Source organism: Tauraco erythrolophus, chromosome 8, assembly GCF_009769465.1.
Source record: "Tauraco erythrolophus isolate bTauEry1 chromosome 8, bTauEry1.pri, whole genome shotgun sequence".
Lineage (NCBI taxonomy): Eukaryota > Metazoa > Chordata > Aves > Musophagiformes > Musophagidae > Tauraco > Tauraco erythrolophus.
In genome coordinates, this window is record NC_141472.1 from 4,204,544 (window position 1) to 4,217,727 (window position 13,184).

Sequence of the window (13,184 nt, forward strand, 5' to 3'; positions counted from 1 at the left end):
ATGTTGATATAGCTGAGTCACTCACTTTCTGTAACCTCAACACCCTGCAGACTACTAGGCACGACCATAAAGAAAATAACCACTATCTTGGAGGCCAAGGCCAAATTTTTATCCATCAATCACTGGAAGGCCAGGCTAACCAGACCATAAGCTCACAGTAGTTGGCTCACTGCTGTGTTTTATGGAAGACCTGAATATGAGCAGAAGTGCAAGGATGTTTCTAAGCCTGAAGTCTCAGCCAGAGCCAACACAGCTAAAATTTCCATGGAAAGCTTTAGCTTGAGGGAGGGGAGCAGGGTGGAGGGAATAGTATCAGTCACTTATTTAGTGACAAACTCCTGCCTGGCATTGCCTCCTCCAAGCATGAGCCAGCTGCAGTCACCTCTACCAGCCTGCAACGTCATCAGCCCAACTGAAGTGGCTCTATTCATATTTGAGCAATACTTATTTTAGCTAGCAGATCCAGTCCTCTGAGGACACGATATGAGGAGTCTGAGGAGCCTCCTCTGAGGCCAGTTAGCGCTCATCCATTTCACTGGGTATCCAAATATCAACCCAAGTACAGGACAAACATCCTTCCATTACATCTAGGAAGATGAACAAGTAAGGTGGTCATCCTCATTTCACAGATATGGGAAGAAAATGACTGTGGCAAGAACACCACTCTTACCACCTCAACGTATGGTAGAAAGGGCTATCAAGACCTATACCTTCATGATGCATGTTGCAACAATAGGGTTTGTTGTTGGGGTTTTTTTTCCACCACTTCACACCAGCAAAAAAGCCACAATCTTTTCCTTTCCAGGCTCTGCTAATGTCATAATATCACAAGAGCTTTCAATACTTAAAGGGGGCCTACAGGAAAGCTGGAGAGGGACTTTTTACAAGGGTGTGTAGTGATAGGACAAGGGGCAATGGCTTTACACTGAAAGAGGGGAGATTTAGATTAGATCTAAGGAAGAAATTTTTCACTCAGAGGGTGGTGAGGCACTGGAACAGGTTGCCCAGAGAAGCTGTGGCTGCTCCATCCCTGGAAGTGTTCAAGGCCAGGTTGGATGAGGCTTTGGGCAACCTGGTATAGTGGAGGGTTTCCACGGCAGGGGGGTTGGAACTAGATGATCTTTGAGGTCCCTTCCAATCCTAACCATTCTATGATTCTACTACCTTACATTCACACCTAGGTCCTTCAAAAGCTCTGTGCCAGTACCACCACCATTACCTGCCTTTTCTCTGCACAATGAGCTCAAATAGTGAAAGAAGAGAATATTCTGAGGCTGAGCTTCCAGCCCATGAAATATCATGGATTCAGACTGGTGCCATGTTCTGACATTGACCCAGTGCCAGAACATGCTTCATGTCTGACCCAGCAGAAGGGTTCAGATACACCTTTGGAAACACCAAGCCTGAAACTACAGATTGTGGGTTTCCATACGTGTTGCATCCACCCTGGGTCTTGTACTGCTGCCTCAAATCTCAGTGGTTCAAACAATACCCACTGCACCCCCTTCACTTCTCCAGGGGCCACAAAAGAAGGTGACTTGCTTGCTACATGCTAAACAGTCTCACTCTGCTAGACAGTTCTGTGCAGACTGAGGAAGCACTTCCCTCAGACCTGTCCTATCTTTAAGAAACCTGGATTTCAGCCACTCTCATCAGCAGCACAAACACAAGACAATCCGTTTCACTGAGTACAGTTTTTCTAGTGTCTAAGTTCAGGCAAATGATTGAATGGGTCCTGTCTGGCATCACCACATGAATCTTAAAATCAAGCCATTTTAGAGTATCTTATGCCAGTCAGCACATGCTTTAAAGCGCTCAAAATAGGCCATACTGCAACAAATCCCTATCATTCCATAGAATATTTCCTCTGGGTCTTTAGTTTTCTGGCTTACTACCAAACATACATCCAATGAAGTATTAGCACAGCCCCACTGAAAGCTAGCAGAACTAAAAGTTTCTCAAAGCATCCACTTAAAAAATTGATACTGCGTCTTGTCAAGCTGCAAGTCAAATTGATGGGTACCTCAGTCCTCTTTCTGCTGAAACCCCTGTGTTGGTGACAGCAGCTGACGGCAGGAACAGAAGAGAACTGAAGTCACTAAGGTAACTTGAATGCCTGATGCAGGCACCCAGGTATTTATTGCTTCAGGTCAGCCATCTGTCTTCAGAGAAGCCTCAGAGTCTGTCATCTCCTTCATGCGTGACAGCCTACAGGAGGGATGGAAAAGATTCTGGAGTAAAGGTGGTATCTGGTGTGAGTAAAGGTGAAAGTATTTTGGCTGGGAATTAGTGGATATGCAAAGGCGTGGGAGTTGTGATTCACCAAATGCTTCCCCTTTCCCAGCAGTTCTCCACCTTGCAAAGAGCAAGCAGTTGGCACTCGGGAGCAGTAACTCAGTGGCGAGGCATTTGGCAGAAGTGTTTCTGGATCAAGCACCAAGGCTTGAGCTGCGTGTCAGCCAGAGCGTCTCCTCAGAGCAACTCTGATGGAGCATCACCAGGAACAAAACATTTCCTGAAACTACTGCAAAGGAAGATAGAAAATTCATCCAGCCCTTGATCCAAGAAGGCATAAAATGCAGAAGGATCATGCTTTCTCTCCAGTTCCAAATACAATCCCCAATATAGATCTGCTGAATGGTCCCGAGGAACAAATTCAGCAGTAGCTGGACCTGAGAGATTGCAGCCATTAGAAAACCAGAGTGCAAACTAAGCTGCAGCAGCACAGGATTTATTTCTCCCTGACATCATGGGCTATCACAGCTGCATGTACCCTCAGCATAAGACTGGGAATGATCTTCCCAAGCACACTGGTACCTGTCCTGACCTCAGTTCCCCTGCTAGGGAAGGCATTTGCAAGGGGGAGGCTCAATGTGCTCCACGTAGAGTCTAGATTTTAACCACTAAAAAGCTCACAGCAGGGCCATCCCATCTGCCTGAACTCCAGCCCAGGTACTTTCCTCTTGTGTAGAGAATTTGAGGATGAGCGTATCAATATTTTAATCAGATTCTGAGAAATGTTCAACATCATTGAATGTTTAGAATTGGCACAGGGAACAACAAACCAACAACATCCCACACAATCAACTTCTGCAACACCTTGTATTTTAGTCAAGATGCTGCTCTGGCAGTCATGTTATTTTATGAAAAAAAGTGCAGCAGCTACAGTTCAGCAAGGCCTTGGGAATGGGAACTAACAAGCCCTAAAAGGTTTAGGAGAAGATGTAGAAAAAGGAATTCTGTTTTAATTTCGCAGTCTTTGAGGGTCTGACTTACGGTTTCTAAACCACTAGGGACCAACAACACTTCAGACCTTGTCTGAATAGAAAAGTATCAAAGGCAAAGTTTAAGTATCAAGAGTCAGCTTTAATTGTTCCTAAGGGGAAACTTCAAGACTAAGAAGAAAAAAATTAGTTCCTTATTAACCAAGGAAATTATCCCATTAAACATCAATAATTGTGCAGGGCAGATCGTGAAGCAGTGAAATCAAGCAGTCTGAATTGAGAACGATACATAATTTGCACTACTTTGCACAATTTGAAATGCAGTCAGTTCTCAAAGTCTAGTCAAATACCAAGAAGTCGGAAGAGCGATGTTCTCTTGCTTGCCTTTGGAAAGAATTATTCATCCACTGGTCTATGAAGAAACAAGATTTCTGCAAAACAAGTATTCACATCGATACACAAATACTAAGTTCCATTCTCCTGAGCCACTTGGAAAAGGACTTACCTTCCATGCCCAAATTAACACTTCCCCTACTGTGCACTCTTACAGTCCAGCACACAAGTGGGAAAGCCACAGACTCACCATCAAAACCAGAACCCACAGATTTATCTGTGAAAATTACAGCTCCTGTCACCATGAAATTATCTGGGAACCAATTAATCTTTGGCATGACTCCAGCAAGGCTCTCTGGTGTACAGAGTGAAGTGAGGCTGCACAGAAGACAGGTCTAAGAAGAGGGAATGGAACCACTCTCTCCTGAGCCATGAAGCTATGAACTACTGCGGCAATCTTTCTTCCCAGTATCCTGGCAAATCAAGTGCAAAACCAATCACAGACATGTCCTGAGCACTCCTGTGACTGGCCCTACTCTTAGCCAAAATATTATTAAAATGCAAGTGTGCTGAGCAACCACAAGCCTTTGTTGGTATTGATTTATGGGTGGGCAGATGCTAGAGGAAACATTCTTCTACATCTATGCAGAGTGGAAAGAGCAACAAAAATGTCGTAAGAGCAGGGAAGATCAAACAGGAGTAAAAGTACTTAGATTATTTATTGCTTTTATTTTTTGCCTCCATTTGTAGTTAAGCTTCTAAAGCCAGAAGAAAGATCTCCTAGGAAAAGAAACAATAGATTTTAGAATCTGTCCTTCTTTTTCCTCCCAATCACTTACAAAAGGTTTTGCTGAGTAATAATTTCTGTATAAAATAGAGTTAAAATGCCATTATGACCATAGCTGGAAAAGACACAGCAGATGGACCTATACAAAGCACCCTAGAGAATTTAAGGCTGGTTGAGACAGCAGAGAGGGGTTGGAGGTAGAGCTCTTCCTTCTCTTGTGATTAGGAAGTCCATGTGACATAGGAGACTTCTGAGATGCAAACTCCTCCTCAACCTGACATAAAACTAAGTTTCAAGCTGGATCTTATGTGTCCTAGAAGGGCTGCTCACACATCTGATGTTCTGGCCTGAGCCTCTTTCTACAGCTCCTGGTCCTATACAATGTAAAAAGCCATAAATTGCTAAAAGAACAAGATTTGGAAGCTTCCATAGCCCAGGATTATATTTAACTAGTAGATTAACAAGAGCCATGGCTTCTTCTTTCATGAATTATGGGCTTTGTTTTCAGCTGAATATACTTCCAAAATGACTAAGTGATCCATTTTAGCTGTTATAGGAAGAATTTATTTCGGTTTCGTCACCATACAAAACTTCTCCACTAGTTATTTACACTACCTGCTCTTCCTGACCAACAGCTTTGCTCACAGTCACAAGCCAGTTGGTGGTTTATTGGTCCCCAATATGAACATAAATAGTACCATTAAAATAAACCCTTTGCCCTGCCCTGCTCTTACTCCACAGAAAGGGCTAGAAGAAAGCAAGCTTGTCAGTGAATCCATCATAGTATCAACAAAATTGCTAGAAAATGGGCCTCATAAGACTGCCACAGTCATTGTCAATCAACATTTGGGGTAGATTTTCATCCTCTCTTCTGCAGGCACTAGGTAGGTGCCTCATAGTAGACTGCTGTTGCAAAGTTATCAGTTTCTCCTTGAACTGAGAGGCAGAGCTTCCCACTGCTCCAGAAGCAAAGCGGATTGTGCACCCAGAGCCAAACACCACACACTAGCCGATTTTTCCACATGGCGAAACCCAGGAGTTTGAAGGAGCTATTCCTAGAAATAGAATGCTTCATTACCTGCCTTGGAAAACTTTGCTCTGTGCTCTACAGTACAGTCCTGCCCATGTTTGTGAGGACACTTGAGGTCATGAATGAAAACACCAGTGCACATTTCTATTCAGTTCTGTGAGAAAGGAAACAACAATGTTTAAAGCAGACTTGTGGCAAGAGAATCACACGATGCCTGTGACAATCCTACTAGGGCAGTCCTTCCCATGGGGTAAGGTGTACAGCACATGAACAGCCTATCCGAAGGACTGTCCCAACTCAACAATCACAAAGCATTCCTCCATGTGTGACTCCAAGTTAGAATGCCTCACGTTGTAAGTGGGTTGAAGTTTTTAAGCGTTAGCAGATGTTGGCAGTACACTCCAGACCTTGGTTTCATGGATTCCCAGATAACTGCTGCTTTTGTGCTAGTCCTTCTCTAGTAATAACAATAATTAAGTGCCATTTATATAAGGTCTTTCATTCAACAGTCCCAAAGCTCTCAATAAATTTAACAAACCATTAATACTCAACAGATGTATCACTTCACATTTTTAAAGAGGCCGCATACATCTCAAGTAATCCTCCACACTCCCGCAAACGGTAGGTACCATAATTACCTTCAGTTGCAGATAGAGAAGCAGAATTAGGGAACGCCAAAGGCCACAGAGCACTCTGCTAATAAGGGATTTAAACAGAGTTCTTGGCTCTGAACTCTGTTCCCATTGCGAGCAGGAAACCATCCTGCCTCCAGAAATTCACACGCGCTGATAACTGCAGCTTTTTATCCAGAACGCTGAACTGAGAAGCAAGGATGTGTTCCCAGAGCACATGAAAAACACACTGGTTAAAGGGAGTCAAGTCCAATCAAAGCAACAAGAATTTTTTTAAGCTAGCTAGAAGCGAATTTAGCAGCCCAGGCAGGACATTAGAGAGAAATCAAATTGTCACCAAGTAACTGTAGTCTTGCTTCTGCATCCTACTGGAGGGCAGAACAGCAGAACTTGCCCCTCAGTGCACACAACAGAGGAGACATTGTTTGGAAGAACAGCCTTGCCAGAACAGCAATGCCATCCTTACACCACCTAGATTTCATTCCCACTAGCTCACAATACATCCAAAATGCATACAGGCAGTTGTTCCTGGTGACAAGAACCAGCAGCGCAAGACAAAGGAAGCATCTGATTGCCACCGATACTTTAGGTTCAGACAAGGAAAGACTTTGCCATGCCTCACGTCCACGTCACGTGGCTAATACAAGCCAAGTGCAAGTATCTACAAGACAGTGGCCAGAGTAGACAACTACTTCATAGATTATCTTCTCAGCTATGCAGCTGGATGCTCTTTTGACATTCTGCACGGGCCAAGGAGGCAGGGTTGTGAAGTGGGCATTCCTGCTCACCCACAAGCTTCATCAGCGTTGGCCTTAGCAAAACCAGCACGCTCTGCAGCAGGAAAGCCTTTTTTCCCCAAGTCTGCAGCACTGAAGTTACTTCTGACCTGAAACCTTCTGACAGGCAGTAGCTGGACTTCAAGTATTCCAGCTGGTTAGCTACTGTGTAACTAGGTCATACTTCCACCTCATCAAAACAGCATCACTCGGGAGATCCTACTATCCAGTGTTCAAACGATCAGATTACCCTGTCTCAACAACTTACCTTCCCACCAGCAAAACCACAGCAGCTGAGCATCTACACCCAGCCTGCACAAAACCCAAGTAACATGTTTCAGCTAAGACACAGGACACGTAACCATCAATTGTCACGGTGTGCACGAGTAGCTGCAATTCCTTCAGCTGTGTCTGAGCCCTAACGAAGCAAAACATTCCTTATTTATTCTTGTCAGATTCTATTTACCTTTTACTCTCGCTGTATCTGCTTCTGCCAAAGGCAGTTCGAGCTCTGTCGCACGATTTAATTCACCCTGCATTTGTTCATAATTCAGGCAACAAAGAGGCATTTGCAGAAATCTGATAGTTTGAAACCATGGCTCATCTATGGTCACAGTAATATAAACTGTAACAACTGTGTATCTCAGTTCATAATGGCAATAATTTATTTTTATTGTTTTTTTTATTTTTTGTCTAAGCTTTACTTACTTTCGAAGAAAACTGCAGACCTAAAACCACATCAAAAGCACTTTGGAACTGACCATGCAATAACATGTAGTACTTAACCAGTGCACCTCATGCTGGACACAGAAAGTGAAAATACTCACATCCTCTCCTAACCCTCCTTGCCTCTAATTATCTGGTATTACTTCTCCTGTTGCTATGTTACACTCTTGCTCTGCACCTGAAGCAGGAATTAGAAGTGGGAACCACGGCTATTAGAAGTGCTTCCTTCTCTAGTTTCTACCAAGCATACCTTGGACAAGTGATGAGCAACACAACCAGCTGACAACACATCCAAAGGGAGACACTGCCAAGCTCTTCTCAGCTGAATTAAAATAACAGCAAGTAACACGGATTGTATTTAGAAAGTCACAAGACCAGTGCTTGGCCCTGACTGGGGGTGAGGGAGAAGGCCCATCCAAGGTGACGCCCAATTCTTTTCAGCTGAAATAAATTGAATTTCTACCAAGGGGAGCCAGGTTTCATAACCTATAACAGGGAAAGCGTTCACTGGACAGAGATCGTGTGAGTGCGTAAGAGAGGCTAGACTGGGGCCCGTTTTTTTCATCATGCAGAAATGTAACTTTAGCTTTTTATTTCCTTTTATGACTCAGTGTTCCCAATGGAAAGAGCACACGCATCATGGGTTTGGCACCGCACACCACTCCGTTTCCTACCAGCCCCATCCTGCAATGAATCCAACACAGCTACTTCTTTAACCTCTTCAAGGAGAGGTTTGTGCCAGTGGCGGTCTCCAGGAGCAGGAGGGGTGCAAGGCAGAGATGTGTCAGAGGAAGAGTGTTCTCTACTTGCAGTCCATGCAGCATAAACCACCACTGTAAGAAAAACAAATGAGCCAAAAGACAGTTGGGGAAGCTAGAAAGGTCTCCTCCTGGCATGAGTCAACACAGCTCCAAAATAGTTGAAAGAGCTATTCTGTTTTGCACCAGGTAAAAATTGCCCATCACCATTACAGCTCTTCTCCCCACTGATTCATTCCCCCAACGTGCTACTGGGCTACTCAGACACAAGGATGTCACAGATGACCAAACTCAGCATGCAGGCTACAGCCAGCCTTCTCTCTCTGCCTGAACACAAGCACAATCCAGAGCTTTAAGCAGAAGGTTGCCTTCCATGTTTCTTCAGGAGTTGCAAACATGGCAAAGTATCCCTAAGCTGCTAAACTGTGAGGGTTTCTATTTGGTCCACAATATGCACCTGGGAGGGCTACAAAACTACAAAGACACTCATGATCTAGTTAAAAATAATAAAAAAAAATAACAAAGGAACCAGCTCTAAACCAAATCTCCAACTTAAGGCAAGCCTTTGCTGAGTTAATAACCTTGACAAGAGATTTTGGGGTCCAAAAAGGTCTTACCTCCTTTCCAATTCTAAGCTGCTTTCCCAGGATCTTTTGGCTAAATCCATCTCACCTGTCATCTCAGGTGCATCCCTCCATAGGGTCCACAGCAATTAGGCACACAAAAATGTGCCATGTCATGTTAAAAAAGCAGGGAGAGGGGAATGTGGGGGAAGTGCTCTAAAATATTTCTTAACATCTCCTTCTGCCTCTTCTTTCCTCCAGTCACATACTTAAGTTGTGAGTATACTACTGTCATAGCCCATCCTCAAAGTGCCAATCTCTCTGCCTTTGTCTGCAATTAGTACTTTTTAGGAATTTGAGCTAATTGGGACTACCTGAACAAGTGATTTGCCAGGCCAAAATACTAAAATGCTTTAAATGTCATGAGGACTCTAATTTCCCCGGTTCTTCCTCCTACTGACTGATTTTGCTACTCTAGATCTGACCACTCCAACACATGCATGGCAACACAAATGTTGCCGTGGTAAGGGCTGGTATCAGCTCCACCAACACACACAGAAGAACACAAACAGCTAAAAAACCATTAGCTTTCAAACATGCATGTTGAAGGATCTGAGCAGCATGTTAAATTTTATTACAAATGCTACAGGGCCAGGAAGCTGGGAGCTGTTTCGCATTTGCCAGCTGCATCTGTGACATACAACGAGAGTCCTCCAGTAACTCAGAGTAGGAAGACTTCTCTTGGAATCAAGAGATTATTTCTTTTTTTAAATCACCCCTCCCACTGCATGACTGTTGCCCAAGAAGGCTAGTATTGCTAACAACATCACTTGCCACTGTGTTGGATAGGATACAACAGGGAAGAGAGTGGTCTCGTGGTGTGCTGTTGAATTGATCAGACTCTGGATATGCCAGTATTTCTGGAGTTTGGTCTTACCCAGTTAATATTTTTGATGCCTATATCTGGGAAGTTTACTCATTTAGTAGAACTTAAGTTCTGTACTAGGTGCCTAAAGACAGCATGAAATTCATAGGCAAAGGGGAAAGCAGCACTGCCTTCTGTCTCATATGAAAGATACCGAAAGGAGAAATAAATCTGACTCAAAGTTTAAACATGTCCATATCTACTTTTCCTTCCTCCTTTCCCTCTGCTATTTTCTATGCTCCAGGTAATCTTGTTCTCAGTGTCTTCCAAGCAGAGCCTGCAAAGTTCCTTACCACAGTTCTCTTACCATTTGGCCAGACGTGTTCTTTAGATGTTGTCCTGGACTTGAGGTGGGAATTCTCATCCTCTCTCCCCCTATTCCCACAGGCTCAAGTGGGAACAGGACTCCATCGTTTGTCTCACACCGTCTCAAAGATGTATCGTTCCTACTATCTGGTTGGGTCTCAAAAATATAAATGGTGAAGCCAACTCCCAATTCCTATTTTCTTCCCAAAGAGGGACACGATAAAGCACATCTATTACAAACATCATAGCGTAAGTAAACATTAGATCATTTTTCTAAAGTATTGATGCTGGATATCCAAATAGCTAAATTTGGATTATATCCGTACATAAATCAGGACACTACCCCTTACACTTACCTTGGCCATGTGAATGTATTGCTGTATTTTTTTAAACAAAAGCTTTGAGCTAAGGTTTCTTGACTTTTGTTTATAGTAGCCTAGATCACTGTAAAAGTCTGGATAAGATCCATGCTTCTAACAGGACACATCTTACAAAAGTCTGGGAACTCTTAACCACAGGCGAAGTGACAAGGCTTCAGAATGACTCACTGTCAATATTTGCAAAGATGTTGGAAGAAACTGGGTAACAAAGACTAATCATTTTAATGTAATTTCTCCCTCTTTTGCAGATTCCCATCTGCTCTGTCTCGCTTTCTAAAGACTTCAGCATGCACATAAATGTGCTTTTCTGCTTGTCGACAGGCTGCATAGCTAGGACTGGTGCCACTATCACTCCTTTTCTTTACCAGGGTGGTGCTGTGAAATCAAAGCAGCCTTGGGTCACTTGGGGAGATGGGGATGCCAACCCATCTGGTACAGACATGGCAACAAAGGTACCTCAGTACCTTCCAGGACAGGCACTAGGGCACGCTTGGGTCATAGCTTACAAGTAGGCCTTCCTCTTTGAACTCCTTTAAACATAACCCCTCGCTAGATGCTGGGCACTCTCATAATAATTGTGTCTTTCTGGCCTCAAGATGCAGGCACAGTAACCCGTGGAACAGCTGAAGAGCAGGACACCCAAGCCAGACGCAGGAGCCATCTACCCAGAGTACACTGGCTTGAGATCTGTGTAGCATCCAGCTCCCCCCAGTAAACCCACAGCCTCCCTGCAATTTAAGCATCTGGCAGCTTTGCCTACTTTGCCACTTAGTGGCATATGAGTTGAAGCTTATAGGCGAATGCTGGAAATGAGAAAGGATGTTTTTCAGTGCTTATGGACACAGAGAAGCAGGCACAAATGCAGATTGATATGTACATCATCAGCTGGTCTTCGAGACCTTCTTTGGTGACACCACTAACAGAGAAACACCTTGCCCTCAAAGGAATTCAGACATCCTACAACACTTCCCAAGGCTTTCCCACCTTATTCAGATCGATCAGCTACTGCAGTGACTTTCTTACAGCCACGTATTCTGAGTACTAACTATGGAACATGTATAAATTTAAAATAAACTCCAATTCTTTCCAAGTGGCTTTTTCTTAGGACTGTAAGAACATTTTTGCAAATGCTACAAAGAGTCTTGTTATAGTGAAGAATCAGTTGTGGCTTCATGAGAAGCTCTTCAGATACAGAAATACCTAAAAATTGGAGCTCTCAGCTTGACCAGAGTCCCACAGCCTTCCTAGCTTGTCCGTGCTGGAGCAGCATCTCATAGTGGGATCATTCAACTCACACTGAAATGTTTTTTCCTAAAGCAATATAGTGAAGTTGCATTAAAAAAAAAGAGCATTGTGGTAACAATTTATACCCTTCTATGGAAAAAACAGGACAATTTATTAATTACCCAGTAGACTAAATGAAATGTTGAGAATCTGATCATCTGTCAGTTTAAATGAAGAGAAAGTGCCAACAGTGGAATGTAGTTTCAGAATCAATATTACTGCTCATCCCTGCAGCAGCTGGAAGCAAAAAAAAAAAATCCATTTTATTTGCCACAGCAGAGTCCATATGGCCCTTGTTTGGAAGTGTTAATTAGCCAGTTCTGCTAAACTCCTCCACATTGTTGAAATATCTTGATCCAAATCAACTTGCACTGAAGTCAGAAGACTTGTAACTGACTACAGTGGGAACTGGATGAAACCCTTAAGAGATAAACTGAACAGGAAATCGTTTTTAAAGAGAGACCTCTTGACCCTGAGGCGAGACAGTCCTAGGAAACTACAGAAACACATTGTTCTCTTTCAGCCTTTTGCTGTGGCCAAAGATTTAAAACAAACATGGATCTAAGACAGCAAAGGACAAGACTTCCATTCCTCCCCCAGACATTAGCTCAGTTGAAATATCCTACTGTCTTTTTGCTATCACTGCAGAGTATTTCCAGCTTCAGCTAATAGTACCAGAGAAATGAAAATTTGTATTTCGCAGCATGTCTGGGAATGAAGTCCCAAATGCTCTATGTGAATCAGTTATTCACAAGAAGAGTTTTGAAGCTCCCAAAACATCCACTGTGCACTTGCATTACATTGTGGGGAATTATCTTCACTTCAGGAAAACCTGAAAGACTTCTGAACTTACAAGAACAAAAAAATGGAGGGTTTACATCAGTGACAAAGTTTCCAAGTAAACGTTAAAAGATCTCTCAAAATGCAAGTCATATGAGCACGCAGATCAGAATGCAAATCTTTCCCATTTCTCAAGAAAAACAAGTGTTCCACATGCCAACTCTGAACAAGGCAAGCTGCTCTCCAAAGTCCAGGAAGATTGCTATTCCAGAACAATATTATCTCTACTGATCTGAATCTCACAGAGTATGTAACAAATTCTCACAGGATCCTGCCTTCCAGTCTTCACAGGAAGAGGCAGAATCTGTGCAAACAACATTTCCCTGTGCTAACACCAAGGAGAAAAATCTCTATGTAGAACCAGGTTGCTCTCAATGTAGCCAGGCTAGGTCTTGTTTCTGTGAGTTACCTGCATTCCCAGAAAAACACTATAATCCACTGATCTGCTCTTCAGTCTTTTTCTGCTCAACAACATGTTTTCACTCCTCATTTGAGGCCTGATCTCCCTCTCTTTCCTCAAGCTGGGCATGGTTTTCTTTGACATTAACATCTCTTCTTGTGGTGCAGAAGATGATGGCTGCAGGTTGGATGAGGACTCAAAGATCTGGCTGCCCCTAAGA